Source organism: Schistocerca americana, chromosome X, assembly GCF_021461395.2.
Source record: "Schistocerca americana isolate TAMUIC-IGC-003095 chromosome X, iqSchAmer2.1, whole genome shotgun sequence".
In the NCBI taxonomy this organism is placed as follows: Eukaryota; Metazoa; Arthropoda; class Insecta; order Orthoptera; family Acrididae; genus Schistocerca; species Schistocerca americana.
Genome location: NC_060130.1, coordinates 805898855 through 805912864, shown reverse-complemented (window position 1 = coordinate 805912864; position 14010 = coordinate 805898855). Strand labels below are relative to the sequence as shown.

Genomic DNA, 14010 nt, shown 5'->3' with positions numbered 1-14010 from the left:
AACATGCAACTGCAACTGTGCGCTAGGAAGCAAGAACCACGTTAGGCAGTTAGTAATACATATCGTAGGATTTCAATGTATCGGAAGTAAATATTAAGACGGTGAGGATGGAGTCTGGTGGGGAGATTCGATCCCCGCGGCACCTGTGGAGGTGGAGACGGGTGCGCGCGCAGCTCAGCAGCGGGCGATATAAAGGCTGCGCCGGCTGCGAGGCGCGCTTTGCTCCTGCGTCGCTCACCGCTCACGGCTCGCGCAGGTCTCCAGTGAGTACCTCGCAACTTGCGTATCTCTCTTCTGTTTGTTTATGTCGCCCATCACTTATCAACCTGTTTTACCACTCCGTGTCTCTGAGTCGGGTACAGAACTTTTTCTATCTGTCGCGAATTGATTTACTAATTTTAAACAAATTTATGGCAGAAAATTACAGTGTCGGAAGGAAAATTTTCTTTACCCGACTGACTTCCTTTTTCGCCTTATCTATAATACCGAAGCTGCACAGCATCGTCGGGATTAGCAACGGAGATAGCTAGGTGTTTTGAATGGCCTTTTACGCGTAATGGCTCAGGCGAACTTCACGCGGGAACATATATATATATATATATATATATATATATATATATATATATATATATATATATAGCCTTTCTCAAAAGGCTGTTGCGACGCCTACCAATATACTTCTGTGACAGAATGCTGTATGAAACCCCGTAAATTTCTCGTGTACCTCAATTTCAATCACTCGTCGACAGAAAAACTCCGGTGTCTGTGTGTCTTCCAGTTTTTGGTTTCAGCGGCGCCCCCCCGATTGTTACTACGGTAATATAAAAACGCTGAGTGATTGTTGTGTTTTCCCGAACACGTCTCAAGGGATGTAATCTACAATAAGAAAACTTCTTTTAAATAGTTTACGATTTAAAATTAAATAGTTTTTCCTGAGATGCATGACGTCAAACTTAATGGTTCGACCATCTGCAGGCTAAGTGGGATGACAGAGGTAATTCGTTACATTTCTCGCGTAAGAATGGCGTGTGTTACCTACAGTTCGTTTTCAGGTTTCCCGCAGTGTGTTCTGTAAACAGTTAACAGTTCTGTAACACAACATAAATTTTCCCAGTGATACTGATTACAAACCCTTCCTTTATGCTGTAAATTAGCTGTTCTTATTAATTGAAATATTTGAAACGTTACCGATTTTATTTTCTCATCTACAGCTTCGCATTGTAATTTTTCAAACAGAATCTGTTATCGTGTGTTGCGAGTGATCTAAACGCGTCTGAATACGTAAATTGCTAGCAACAAACAGTCAGTTTTAATCTGGCCGTTGTTGACAAGGCGAAGGTGAGATATTGCGCGATTTCCAACCGAGAGTATGTATAGACTGTTCGAAAATATGCATGAATTACGTTTTCACCCAAAACATAAGTAGCAAAATATCTGCGGACTGCTAAAAAATGTGTATAAATTATATTGTAATTTCCATAAAATGAAACATAAATTTGTCTTCAAGTCTAACCGTTTTGGAATTGGTGTAGCTGGGGTTTCATGAGCAGAGGCTGTATCACTATCTTTCCCATTTCATAGTTAAATAAAAGAAAACTCACTTTGGGATATGAAGTGTCATAACCAGCAATGTCAGACAGATCCAGTTTCTTTTCTTCTTTTCGTACACGGAGGATGAATTTAAGTTTCTCTGCCACTTGGAAAAGTTCATCTTAAAAGCTTAAATTATGCACGTTTTCACATGTATTAACACAGGAAGCAGCAATTAAAATGTGTGTTATTTACGAAGTAAATTAAAATGTGTATTGTCAATAATAGTAATAAATAATTGTGATTTAGTCGGATCGCTTCTCTTTAGGCCAGTCTGTAAAATGTTGTGGTAGCAGCCGCTGAATTACACATAGGTGGTTAGAGAAAGAAAGTGCGTAGGAACTACACAAGAATTGTGGGACGAGCAACTGCGAAACTCATTATGAGACCCGATGGACTGACAATTATTCGAAAGACAATAACGCTATTTGCAGTTTCGAAGATTCTGATTCTTGGCTGGCAAAATGAAGATACATAGAAGATAGAGATATGGTTTATTTTTTAAAAAAGTTTTTTAAAAAAATGGGTTTCTGACATAGAGTCACAGATAGTAGCTTCACTTAAATGTATTTTGGGAGAAATACAATTCTTTGGCTAAATACGAATTTGGGAGTAGAGCAGTTGCGAATGTGTAAGTGCTTCTGGCGGTGACTCAGTATTTTACGATCTTTCATCTCAGGTGCCATAACGACATGCATATTTTGACACGGGAGTATCGCAAGTGCCACGATTTCCAGCAAAAACTGTTCAAAACTGTTTTTTCAGTGTCTGACTTATTAGCTGCTAACAATAAGCATACTTATTAGGAGAAAGCAGTGTCACTCCAAAATAGCCACCGATGGATGATTTCGTGGTGAGCAATACAAAGACGGTAAGAAAGATGGTTGTCTTAAGCCCACAGGAACAGTTTCATGCGTTATCAAAGTAGTCACAGTAATTATTACAAGTTTTTTAAAGAGTAACATAGAAAATATGTGTTAATATTTACGTATAACTCCCCATCTCGAGCAGCGTACTCATTTCCCCATCCGTACGTGACTTCTGATTAAAGAATTATACTTGTTTCAAGTCCGTATCTGGGAGTACAAATAGGGATTTTTCTGTGATTCGCCTAGTACAATGCTGTGATGTTTCCGTAGTATACTTTACAGCCGATTTCCTATCACGCAGTTATAAAGTCCGAGCTGATGGACTGTTTCTAACGACGCTGATGTTTACCGAACCTAACACTCTAACTGTCCTTTTCCTGTCGTGGTACTTGATCGTAGGGTTGTGTACAATTCATGAATTCTGTTTGCAGCTGGTTCAAATAAAACTTATGTGATATCTGTGTCACCACAAATTACCTATAAAAATTTCCCGTATGTCCAATTCTTTGGGCAAATGGCGAAAATATTTCAGTGATTATCGTACTTGTCTTACAAACTCTTCAAGCAAGGCATGTGTTAGAACAGTGGTACGGAAGGCTTGACTGAATGATAAGTCACTGACCCTTTGTTAACAAGTCTTTGCTCTTTTTGCAGTACCTTATGAACTTAAAGTGCTGTACCTCGTGTACTTTTTTGCTGTAGGCAGAAGCATGTTCCTGTTGGCACGTAACACAGTGGTAGTTGGCAAGCTGAATGAGAGGATGTAGAGGTAAATCTAAATTCTTAAAGAGGCTCATTATTGGACTCGAAGTCCACTTACGTTGCTCTATGTATAGCATAGCATAGGTTCTCTGCAATATTCTAAAATAGGTTCTCATTTCCCTCTCAGCTACTGAACATAATCATTTTATCTCTAATGCTTAACTATTAATTAGAAGTAAATCAATGGTTCGTCTTTTTTTTTCACCAGAAGCAACGCCTTTAGCGAGATGCTGATTTGGGCTGAGAATATTTGCTTGTAGATAATGAATGTGGTAATGAAATATATTGATTTTGGAAAATCAGCGGTAACGGAACTCTGGTAGATGAAATGATAATACCACAGATGCGCTGATTAAAAAACCTCGGTCTTCACTCTACGTCAGAGAGGTTGACAGACGCACTCTTCCCAAAACGTATGCTGATTAAGTACAACCAGTAAAGCCCCAATGAGAAACTTCTTTAATACCATGAAGCTCGAATTCCTCAATGGACAGGTAATTTGTTTATTGTAAAACAATAATAGAACATTACAAAATACCATATTATCGTTATTTCTTTAAAAACGGGTATTGTTGCCTATTTCCCACGACACATTTTTTTCTACTTACGAATATACAGCACTAGCATTTAGATCTGAGCTGCGTGCGATTCGCACTGTGAATTTACAAACATGAACAGAAGCGAGTAGACTTCCCCATGTTAAGTTCAGACAGTAATTTTTTTTTTTTTTTTTTTTTTTTTGAAAATCGTAAAAAATTATAATTGCTTAGAGCCAGATCAGCGGGGTTTGCGGTAAAAAAGGGAATGAATAAATCTGTGATCCGCAAAGAGAAGTGGGCGACTTTCAAAAGAGACTGACGAATTGTTGGGAGGGGTCGATTCGTTGAATAAAGAAAAAAATATTTTAACATTATGAGTCTTGTACGTCCAAGACGATGACGTAATCGTAGGAACTTTCTCCAGTTGAGTATCATCACAGGAGAGAAACTTCCACATTACTGGCTTGAAAAACCCGTTTCATACTGCTACAATGATTTACACGAAAAAATCTTTTATGCAAAAAAGTAATAGTTGACTACCTAACAAAACGCCAGTCTTGTGTGATTCTCGTTTTTTAAGTACATGAACATCTTACACGAGATTCACAGTTCAGATTTCAAGCGGGTCCTAGAGCAGTTGGATTGGATTGTTTTGGGGAAGGAGACCAGACAGCGAGGTCATCGGTCTCATCGGATTAGGGAAGGAAGTCGGCCGTGCCCTTTGAAAGGAACCATCCCGGCATTTGCCTGGAGCGATTTAGGGAAATCACGGAAAACCTAAATCAGGATGGCCGGACGCTGGATTGAACCGTCGTCCTCCCGAATGCGAGTCCAGTGTTTAACGACTGCGCCACCTCGCTCGGTTCCTAGAGCAGTCTTGGTCTAGAAATAAGTGAACTTGTTCATATATTGTGAGCACTGATGTACAGCCTGCAATGAATTTCCTCGATATTAAATTAATTTGATAAACTACGAGCGCAAGAAACGAAAACGCATGCTTTTAGAAAATATCTTAGTATGGTGTGCAAAAAGGAAGAGGTTCTATTAAGATAAAAAATCAGTTGTAGAGAGCAGTGTGAAATGTCATAGGTTTATGGTGGTTTAATACTGAAGGTTAACACCATTTACTTTCCCTAGAAGAAAGGTAAACTGCCACTGAAATGGTACAACCCTTCTTTGGTGCCTGCACCGACGATAATGTCGGTTCGCTTGCCTGGTCTAATGTGGATTTTTTCCCCTCGAAACTGTACGATGCTGGTCATACCTTAAGCCCGGAGCGAACACCATTTTAAATAGAGGCTAACACTTGATGAAAATATTATTTCATTCTTGTAAAACATATTACTGAAAAGGGAGTGCAAAGGTATTCCTTAATTTGCTGAGTTATATCGAGCAGTAAAAATAAATAATTTCTTGCTGTAAATAAGTGGCCAGAAAATAATTATAAATAGACTGCAGATAACTGAATGAAATGTGAGATAAAAGTATAGACAAGCGGTAAATTTCATGTCAGACGTAGAATTGTACGTCTCACCCTTTTAGAAAGGAACTGCCGACTAAATAACTTTAAAGCCACTGAGATTCGTCACTGCCAGAGCTGAACATTTGTAAGCGTGTTTCACGGCATGTAAGAAATTATTGCACTTTATATAAATAGCACTTGGTTTTCCAGCAGAGCCAAAGGACGTGGGAGGAGAATCTCATCACGTTACCACACTTCTAGCAACAGTTGTGAAGTTACTTATGAATTTATAGCTCTCAGACAAAACTCATTTCAAGAGAGAGGGAAGAAAGAAGAAAAATGAATTAATGAGAATTGGAGTTTGTAACACTGCCGTCTGCAGATTCGTACATACCACTATGGCGAGCTTACTCGATTACTTTTGTGGTCTGTTTCGCAGAAAGTCAAGAAGTTTTAAAACGTACGGCTTCGCTGGTAACTTTTGGACAATGAAGATATGTATAAACAGATTTCTGTATTAGTCTCCAAGGAAATGCTAGAATATGATTACATTATTTTGCCATATTCTTGCTTATCCTTTGGCACTAGTATGATTATAGCTTTAGGTCTGCTGTAGTGAAGACGTCAATAGCGCTCCGGAATGTAGTTTCCGTAGACTGATGCATTAAGGGCAATCACCATTTTCACTTCCCTCGCTTATTTCAATGAGAAAACGTTAACGATCGCGCCCTCGTTGCTTTACGACCTAATCTTCAAGCTTTGTCGTTCTCACGAACCAGAAAAATTGAAGATTATTGTAAGTACACTGTTTCTTTCATAAAACAAACTACTGCAAGTTTTTATTTCCCCTTATAGCACTATTTTTTTTAAACAGTAACATAGAATGTGTGGAAGGAAGGCTTTGCGTAATGCATAGCACCAACCGTCAGTTAAGCTCGACACGACTATTAAAGATCTCCAATTGTGTCTACTTTGGGTTTACACTAAATTGGATAATGGAAATATTTACGGCATCATTGCACTTTCACGTGAGGTGTTGTTAATGCTTCGCAGATAAGCAAAAAAAGAGGACGATCGCAAGCGTCAGAAATAGCGCAGTTTTTCATGCTCTGTAGACGAATGGGTCCAAATTAGTTACGCACGTAGCTCGGAGCGGGCTGCACATGAGGCATATATCCTCGTTAAAGCGCGGCCCTTGTGCCGCGGCGCTTTGGGGAGAAAAAAGCGGTAATTATAAAAGGACTGCATTGAGACAAGGCGAAGCGCTGGGTCAAGATGATGTTGGCCATGCGCTACGGCCACTCGAGCTGAGTTGCATCACTGGTGAAAGGCGAAACCACGACCAGTTTTTAGCAATATTGTTCATAACGAGAGCTTCTGTGACGGTTGTTTTGGGCCTCGAGGAGAGGAAAGACCCTTTTGGACACAGAAAACTGCAACATCGTTAAAGAATCATCGGAAAAGCATAAAATGTATGCCGTTTACAACTGATGTTCATAATAATAAACGGTGGAAGCGTAAAATTGATAAATCTGTTTTACAGTGAAAGGACTAAAAACCCTTTTTGTGTTCCTGAGATATTACCTATTATATATCTTCGAACCAATTCTATACTTCTGACTTATGTGTGATTTTTATTAGCTTGTACTTTCTAATCGATGATATTGCAGCGGGTATGTAGCTCCAGAAGGGGCGACTTATGTAACGCCTTGAAGAAGGTAACTGTCCAAACAACATTAAATGGAACGTAATCGAGCACTTATAAAGTCCTCAACAGGAATACACAGAAAGGTAAAACTTAATTACGTACACCTTGTCATAGGTAGCAAACTGCTGTTGAGATTGCACAATACTTGTAACATCCGTGATTGACATAAATATAGCAAACACACTGTGCTACCACGCCTTGCGTTCTTCTAAGAAGTTGCTAAAAATGTTTGCTGAAATATAAGGATCAAGTAGTGCGTAATTAAAGCAGTCGTCAGCATTAAAGTAGCAGAGAACACCACAGAGCTTTACTGTCAATGATCGTTTTGCCAACTCACTCACGGAGCTACGCATCCAAAGCCAGAGGGAGATGCTACAGGTGAAGCGTTGTGCATCACTGAGAAGTTAACTTTCAAAGTTACGAGGGCGTAGGTTCCTAGAGGAGTCAACTGCCACACGAAGATGAAATTAGGGATAGTCGAAATCGCCCGGAGGTTTACCAATACCTCCCGCTCACCGTTCGCGACTGGAACAGTAGACGGGGACAAATGACAGTGGTACTCGTAGCAGCCTTCGCCACAAGTCACAAGGTGGCATGCGTACTATTGTTGTACATGTAGATGCCACCCATCCCGTTCTATGACGGCTTAATTTTTAACGTGCAGCGTAATTTTGGATTTGTGGTTTGTAGCTCGCTTACTAGGCCACATTACGTAGTGAATCTCAGCAGCACTGTAGATCACGACCAGGCAGAGTCACCCAGCAGGTTGCTAAACCACATTTTCCTGGCCGCGCGTAAGCGCCCACTTTGCCACAATCGATTACGCCCAGAGTCTTCTTCAAATATGCGTTTCATATTTTTGTAGAAGCAGGCGTCGTGTGCTAAGAGTTGCGATAATGACTCCTACGAATTGTGGATCCCCTCAGGGAATCTGCCAACGACAAGTTTTTAAGCTTCTCTTTCCAACAAGACAACGACCACTATCATAATGTGCAGAACAATGAAATCTTCTTCGTCGCAGGATGGTGGACTCTTCTTCCACGGCCTACGCGTTTGCCAGGTTTGTAGCCGTCCGGTTCAGTATAACTAATTATCCTTGACATAAACTATTTCTGTAAGAAAGTACTTTTGTGAAAGTAGCAGTTAACATCTGATCTAGATAGTATCATCTAAATCTATCCCTTGTAAACACTATTTGCTAAACTGTCACTTGGATTGTCTGGTACTCTATTCATTAGAATACATTTACCACATATCTTTTACATTTACTCCAGATCAGACATTGGTGGTATCTGTTACTGATACTGAGAGGTAATCTGGGATGAGACTACAGTTTGTTGTGTGCCATAGCCCCTGACTTACTACGCAGAATCTTGAGATTTCTTGATTTGTGGTGTGCATGTGCGTGTGTGTGTGTGTGTGTGTGTGTGTGTGTTCAGAAACAGAGAGAATGAACTAAGAAATGCCATATGGTCAGTGATGCGTCAGTTCGCGGAAAAAGGCAAAGGAGCTCCTTGTAAACGAAGCCTTGGAATGCCATGCTGTTAATGCTTACGCTTTTGTGTCATGTTTCTCTTGATGTGAAGTCTTAATCCTAATAACAAAAAATGAAGTAAGCTAATCAACAACACAACCGCGTCTGCTCTGTGATGCAACGCAGTGTTCGTCGCACTTACAATGTCAGATACGTAATGGTTCGCTCGTTTAATTATCTACAAATTGCAAACGAAAGAGCTGAGAGTAGTTTTCTCAGAACAGAAAGAGACAGGGAATAACCTGGACAAGGTTCTGTCGAAGAAACTAACTGTACATGAGCCTCAGTGATTTACGGTAGCAGTGGTAAACCTCAATCACGTTGTTCAGATGAGGATTTACTCCTCGTTTCTTACTAACAAGAGTACAATGTCGGTCATATTACATACGCTGGATTTCGTGCCGCATATTAAAGACGATTTCCATAAGTTGGAAAGTCAATCTGCTCTAAGTCTACAAATTGCGCGAAACGAACTCCAAACAGTTTAAAAGCTATCATCTCGTGTGCTTTGTATTGATACTGTGACCAGTCACTTTCTAATCCGTTTTTGATAAACGCTTTTGTTCTTCCATTAGACAGTTTTTTGAGCCTCAGTAGGCAGTAAATATTTACAGGAACTTCATGTTTTATGCAATTTGTAGTTAAATACTGGCGGCCGCTGTGGCCGAGCGGTTCTAGGCGCTTCAGTCCGGAACCGCGCTGCTGCTACGGTCGCAGGTTCGAAACCTGCCTCGGGCATGGATGTGTGTGATGTCCTTAGGTTAGTTATGTTTCAGTAGTTCTAAGTCTAGGGGACTGATGACCTCAGATGTTAAGTCCCATAGTGCTTAGAGCCATTTGAACCATTTAAAGTTAAATACCTACCATCTGAGGATGGGCCTGCTGTGAACACGAAGCTAGCTAATCGAACAGTAAAATTTTTTAGAAAAGCATTATAAAATGACTTGGGCTTAGTATCAATCCAATGCATCCGATATTTTAATGGTAGTCTCAAACTCGATGTCCATTACCTATATGTTTAAAAGTTGTCACAGCTTCCAATTATTGGTTCAAAACTGGCAGACTCTCTTCCTTTCAGGTTTTCCATATGATTTAATATCCCATTGACAGTAAGTGTAAAAGAAATGGATAATAAATTATATGAAGTACATAATATCATTCCGCCATCATAATAGCACTAATACAATTCCGGCATAATCGCGTTTTAATAACATATACCACACAACTTTTCGCTTATCGACCTACATTATCATTAATATTGTCAGGAACGTATAAATTTGGATGGCATTTGTAAGGTAATAGCAATCAAGACATAACATTGTATTAAGTAACATATATGCTTGCTCAAACTATGGAAGACTTACCGATGACTCAAAATGGAACTTTTTTAAGAAATATCCCAGTACTTTTCCGAAACTGCGTAGAATATGAAGGAGCAAGAATGCAACAGTAGGTGAACTGGTATTTTGCTCTCTCTTTCGAGACCTACGAGTATATTCCTTCATTTGATCACCAACTCCCCGCAGGACTTTCTGTATGACGTTTAATGCATTTCGTTTCGTTAGAAGCTTCAGATCGATTCCAGAGTGACCTCTGTAATAATTAACCAAACCGAAGTTCTTATCTGCTCTACGGAGGAACAACACCGAGAAAGATGGCGTAGTGGTTGGCGCAGTCGGCTCACATTCGAGACAACGGCGGTTCAAATCCCTGTCCGGCCATCCTAACTTAGGTTTTCCTGGATATCCCCAAGTCACTTAAGGCAAATCCTGGGATGGTTACTTTGAAAGGGCATGGCCGATATCCTACCCCGTCCTTCCTTAGTCGGAAATTGTTCTCCTTCTCTTGGTTACCTCGTTGTCGACGGGGCGTAAAACACTAATCTTCCTTCCTTCTGTGGAGGAACTCATAAAATGCTGTGTACCACTCTCACTGTATTATTAAATACGTAACTAGTCTCAGGAGTGAAATGGGTTCGGTCTTTAGTGTCTTTTACACTGCGTTAATCACCGCACGCAATAACAGGCCTCGCCCCCCCCCCCCCCCCACGCATACACGGGTACGCACACACACATACACACACAGCTAGAAGAAAGACCACACAGCAGAAATCACTAACTAATGAGAGGCGTGTGGCAATAGACAATACATCGCAAATACACCACAAAAAGGATAAGCACGCGTTTTGGCTTCTGTATCTCTTTTCAATTAAACGAAAAGCCGCTCATGGGGACTAGAAGAAATATTTTATATTCTGTTTTACTGTTTCATTTAGAATTCACTTCTTGTAAGTCGCCCATTATAAATCATCGGAAAAGTCTCTTTGTAATTATGCCTAGCGAAACAGTAACTCACATTTCATCTGCTCTACCATTGATTATCTTCACCGTCAAACTCCAAAAACCGCATGCTCTCGTGAACAACACATAAAATGGAGACCAGGTATATCTGTGAAGTCTTACGTCTTTCCTTTCCAACTGTAACCTTCAGCGATAACTAATGATAATGAAATCAGATTCTGCATTTGCGTGGTCGTATTGTTCGTAGTTGCTTTACAAGCCCTGTGGTTATTATCGTTCCATCATTACAACTACACGAAAATGCGTGTTTTTCTCAGCAGATGCGTTTCGCTTTATGGAGGTAAAGCATCATCAGTGGTCTGTAATTAAAGATATTTACAATTTGATTCGTTTCTAAGATCGAAAAACAATTCGTTAACATTTTGTTGGTTTTTACTTACGGTGATTTCTGCTTGGTTTCTTGCTCTGGTGTCCGTCTATCTGGCTGTCTGGCGGTCTCTCTGTCCGACTGTTAAGAACCTTTTTCCTCAGGACCGGGTAGACGTATCAAGTTCAAAGTTATGTCACATATTGAGGTCATAATCCCTAGGAGGTGTAAGAATTTTAAGCTTCACTTCACTTCAATCAAAAGATACGGCCATTATGTCACATATTTTGATAATCGAAAACTTACTCATTAAAACCTATAGGGTGCTTCCCCTTGGACTAGAAACATGAAATTTTGCAAGCAGCAAGACGTCTCAGTCCACTGTTTTGCTCTACACCTACCACGTCTTCATTCTTGAAATTGTCTATTACTGCTGCAACGAAACTGAAAGGTCTAAATCATTACTTATTACCTCTAAGAAAACGGTCTATTGGCACTCAGTCAACAAGGAATTAGAAAACGTCGTTCTTATGAATCACAACTAGTTCTTTAGTCGCATAAATTGTGGAGTGCTATTGGCAAGGGATTTCAAATTGATTCCGTATTTCTGGATTTCCGGAAGGCTTTTGACACTATACCACACAAGCGGCTTGTAGTGAAATTGCGTGCTTATGGAATATCGTCTCAGTTATGTGAATGGATTCGTGATTTCCTGTCAGAGAGGTCACAATTCGTAGTAACTGCATGAAAGCCTTTGAGTAACACAGAAGTGATTTCTGGCGTTCCCCAAGGTAGTGTTTAGGCCCTTTGTTGTTTCTTACCTGTATAAACGATTTGGGAGACAATCTGATCAGCCGTCTTCGGTTGTTTGCAGACGATGCTGTCGTTTATGGGCTAGTAAAGTCATCAGAAGTTCAAAACAAATTGCAAAACAATTTGGAAAAGATATCGGTATGGTGCGAAAATTGGCAATTGACCCCAAATAACGAAAAGTGCGAGGTCATCCACATGAGTGCTAAAAGGAATCCGTTAAACTTCGGTTACATGACAGATCAGTCAAATCTAAAGGTCGTAAATTCAACTAAATACCTAGGAATTACAATTACGAACAACTTAAATTGGAAGGAACACATAGAAAATGTTGTGGGGAAGGCTAACCAAAGACACTTAGAAAATGCAACAGATCTACTAAGGAGACTGCCTATACTACGCTTGACCGTCCTCTTTTAGAATATTGCAGTGCGGTGTGGGATCCTTAGCAGATGGGATTGACGCAGTACATCGAGAAAGTTCAAAGAAGGGCAGCACTTTTCGTATAATCACGAAATGGGGAGAGAGTGTCAATGAAATGATACAGGCTTTGGGATGGACATCATTAAAACAAAGGCGTTTTTCGTTGCGGAGCAATCTTCTCACGAAATTTCAATCGCCAACTTTCTCCTCCGAATGCGAAAATATTTTGTTGACGCCAACATACATAGGGAGAAGCGATAATCATGACAAAATAAGGGAAATCAGAGCTCGTACGGAAAGGTATAGGTGTTCGTTCTTTCCGAGCGCTATGGAAGATTGGAATAATAGAGAATTGTGAAGGTGTTTCGATGAACCCTCTGCCAGATACTTAATTGTGATTTGCAGAGTATCCATGTAGATGTAGATGAAGATGTAAGTAATAGCACAAAGCAAGTCCGATACTCTTTCGTTTGCCTTGTACAAAAGGTAGTAGAATACCAGCACATAAAGATGCTTACCAGTCAAGACTTTCAGGAACTCTCGTTTTTTGACTTTTAAACGTAGCAATTTGCCCGTCACCCCGTGTCGCTCCTGGAGGTGCTATACTATCGCTTTCTAGTTTACCGTCGCTATGAACACTAACCTCTTACTCGCACTTCACTGTGAAGGTCTTCGCTCCCGGACACTGAGTGACTGCAGTGGGCCGGAGCGAATAAAAAAGAACTAGTGCGTGCAAAGTTTGGAAGCTACACTGTCAGAATGTCATAACTGCGTACTGTCAGACTAATGGCTCAATTTTTTTCCTGATGCAAGCTGTCCCATTTCCTTTGTATCTGGTCCTTGATACTGCTGGATACTGGCACTGGGTCGGAGTTGACGTCGAACTGATCCCACACATGTTCTATGGAGCACGTATCTGGGGATCTTACTAGCCGCGGCAGTACCTCAGCATCACGCAGACAGTTTATAGAGACACTCGTCACGTGTGGACGAGCATTCCTTTGTTGATAAATAGCACCACGATACTGTCACGTGAGAGGTAACACATGAGGACGCAGGACGCTCGTAACGTACCACTGTGCCGTCAGAATTCCCTCAATCACTGCCAGCAGTGACATGAAATCATCCCCGGTGGCTCCACGCACCTTGACGATAAGAGTAACACCCCTGTTCTTCTTCAAAACTGGAAGAATAGGACCTCTCCTCTGGTCGCCGCCATACTCATCGACGATGACCATCGGGGGTAATTGAGAACCACGATTCACCGCTGAACATAATGCGGCGCTCTTCATCAGTAAATGGTTCAAATGGCTCTAAGCACTATGGGACTTAACATCTCAGGTCATCAGTCCCCCAGACTTAGAACTACTTAAACCTAAACAGGGTGTTACAAAAAGGCACGTCCAAACTTTCAGGAAATATTTCTCACACACAAATAAAGAAAAGATGTTATGTGGACATGTGTCCGGAAACGCTTAATTTCCATGTTAGAGCTCATTTTAGTTTCGTCAGTATGTACTGTACTTCCTCGATTCACCGCCAGTTGGCCCAATTGAAGGAAGGTAATGTTGACTTCGGTGCTTGTGTTGACATGCGACTCATTGCTCTACAGTACTAGCATCAAGCACATCAGTACGTAGCATCAA

At 40.7% G+C, this 14010-nt stretch overlaps 1 protein-coding gene across 1 annotated transcript in view; it reads left to right on the top strand.

Annotated features, from left to right (window-relative positions):
- The first annotated feature begins 230 nt into the window (after window positions 1-230).
- Window positions 231-14010, top strand: part of LOC124556097 — a 290940-nt gene continuing 277160 nt past the window's right edge. The window contains exon 1 of the mRNA XM_047130122.1: window positions 231-263. The gene's annotated coding sequence lies outside the window, so the exon portion shown is untranslated. The remainder of the gene's footprint in view (window positions 264-14010) is intronic.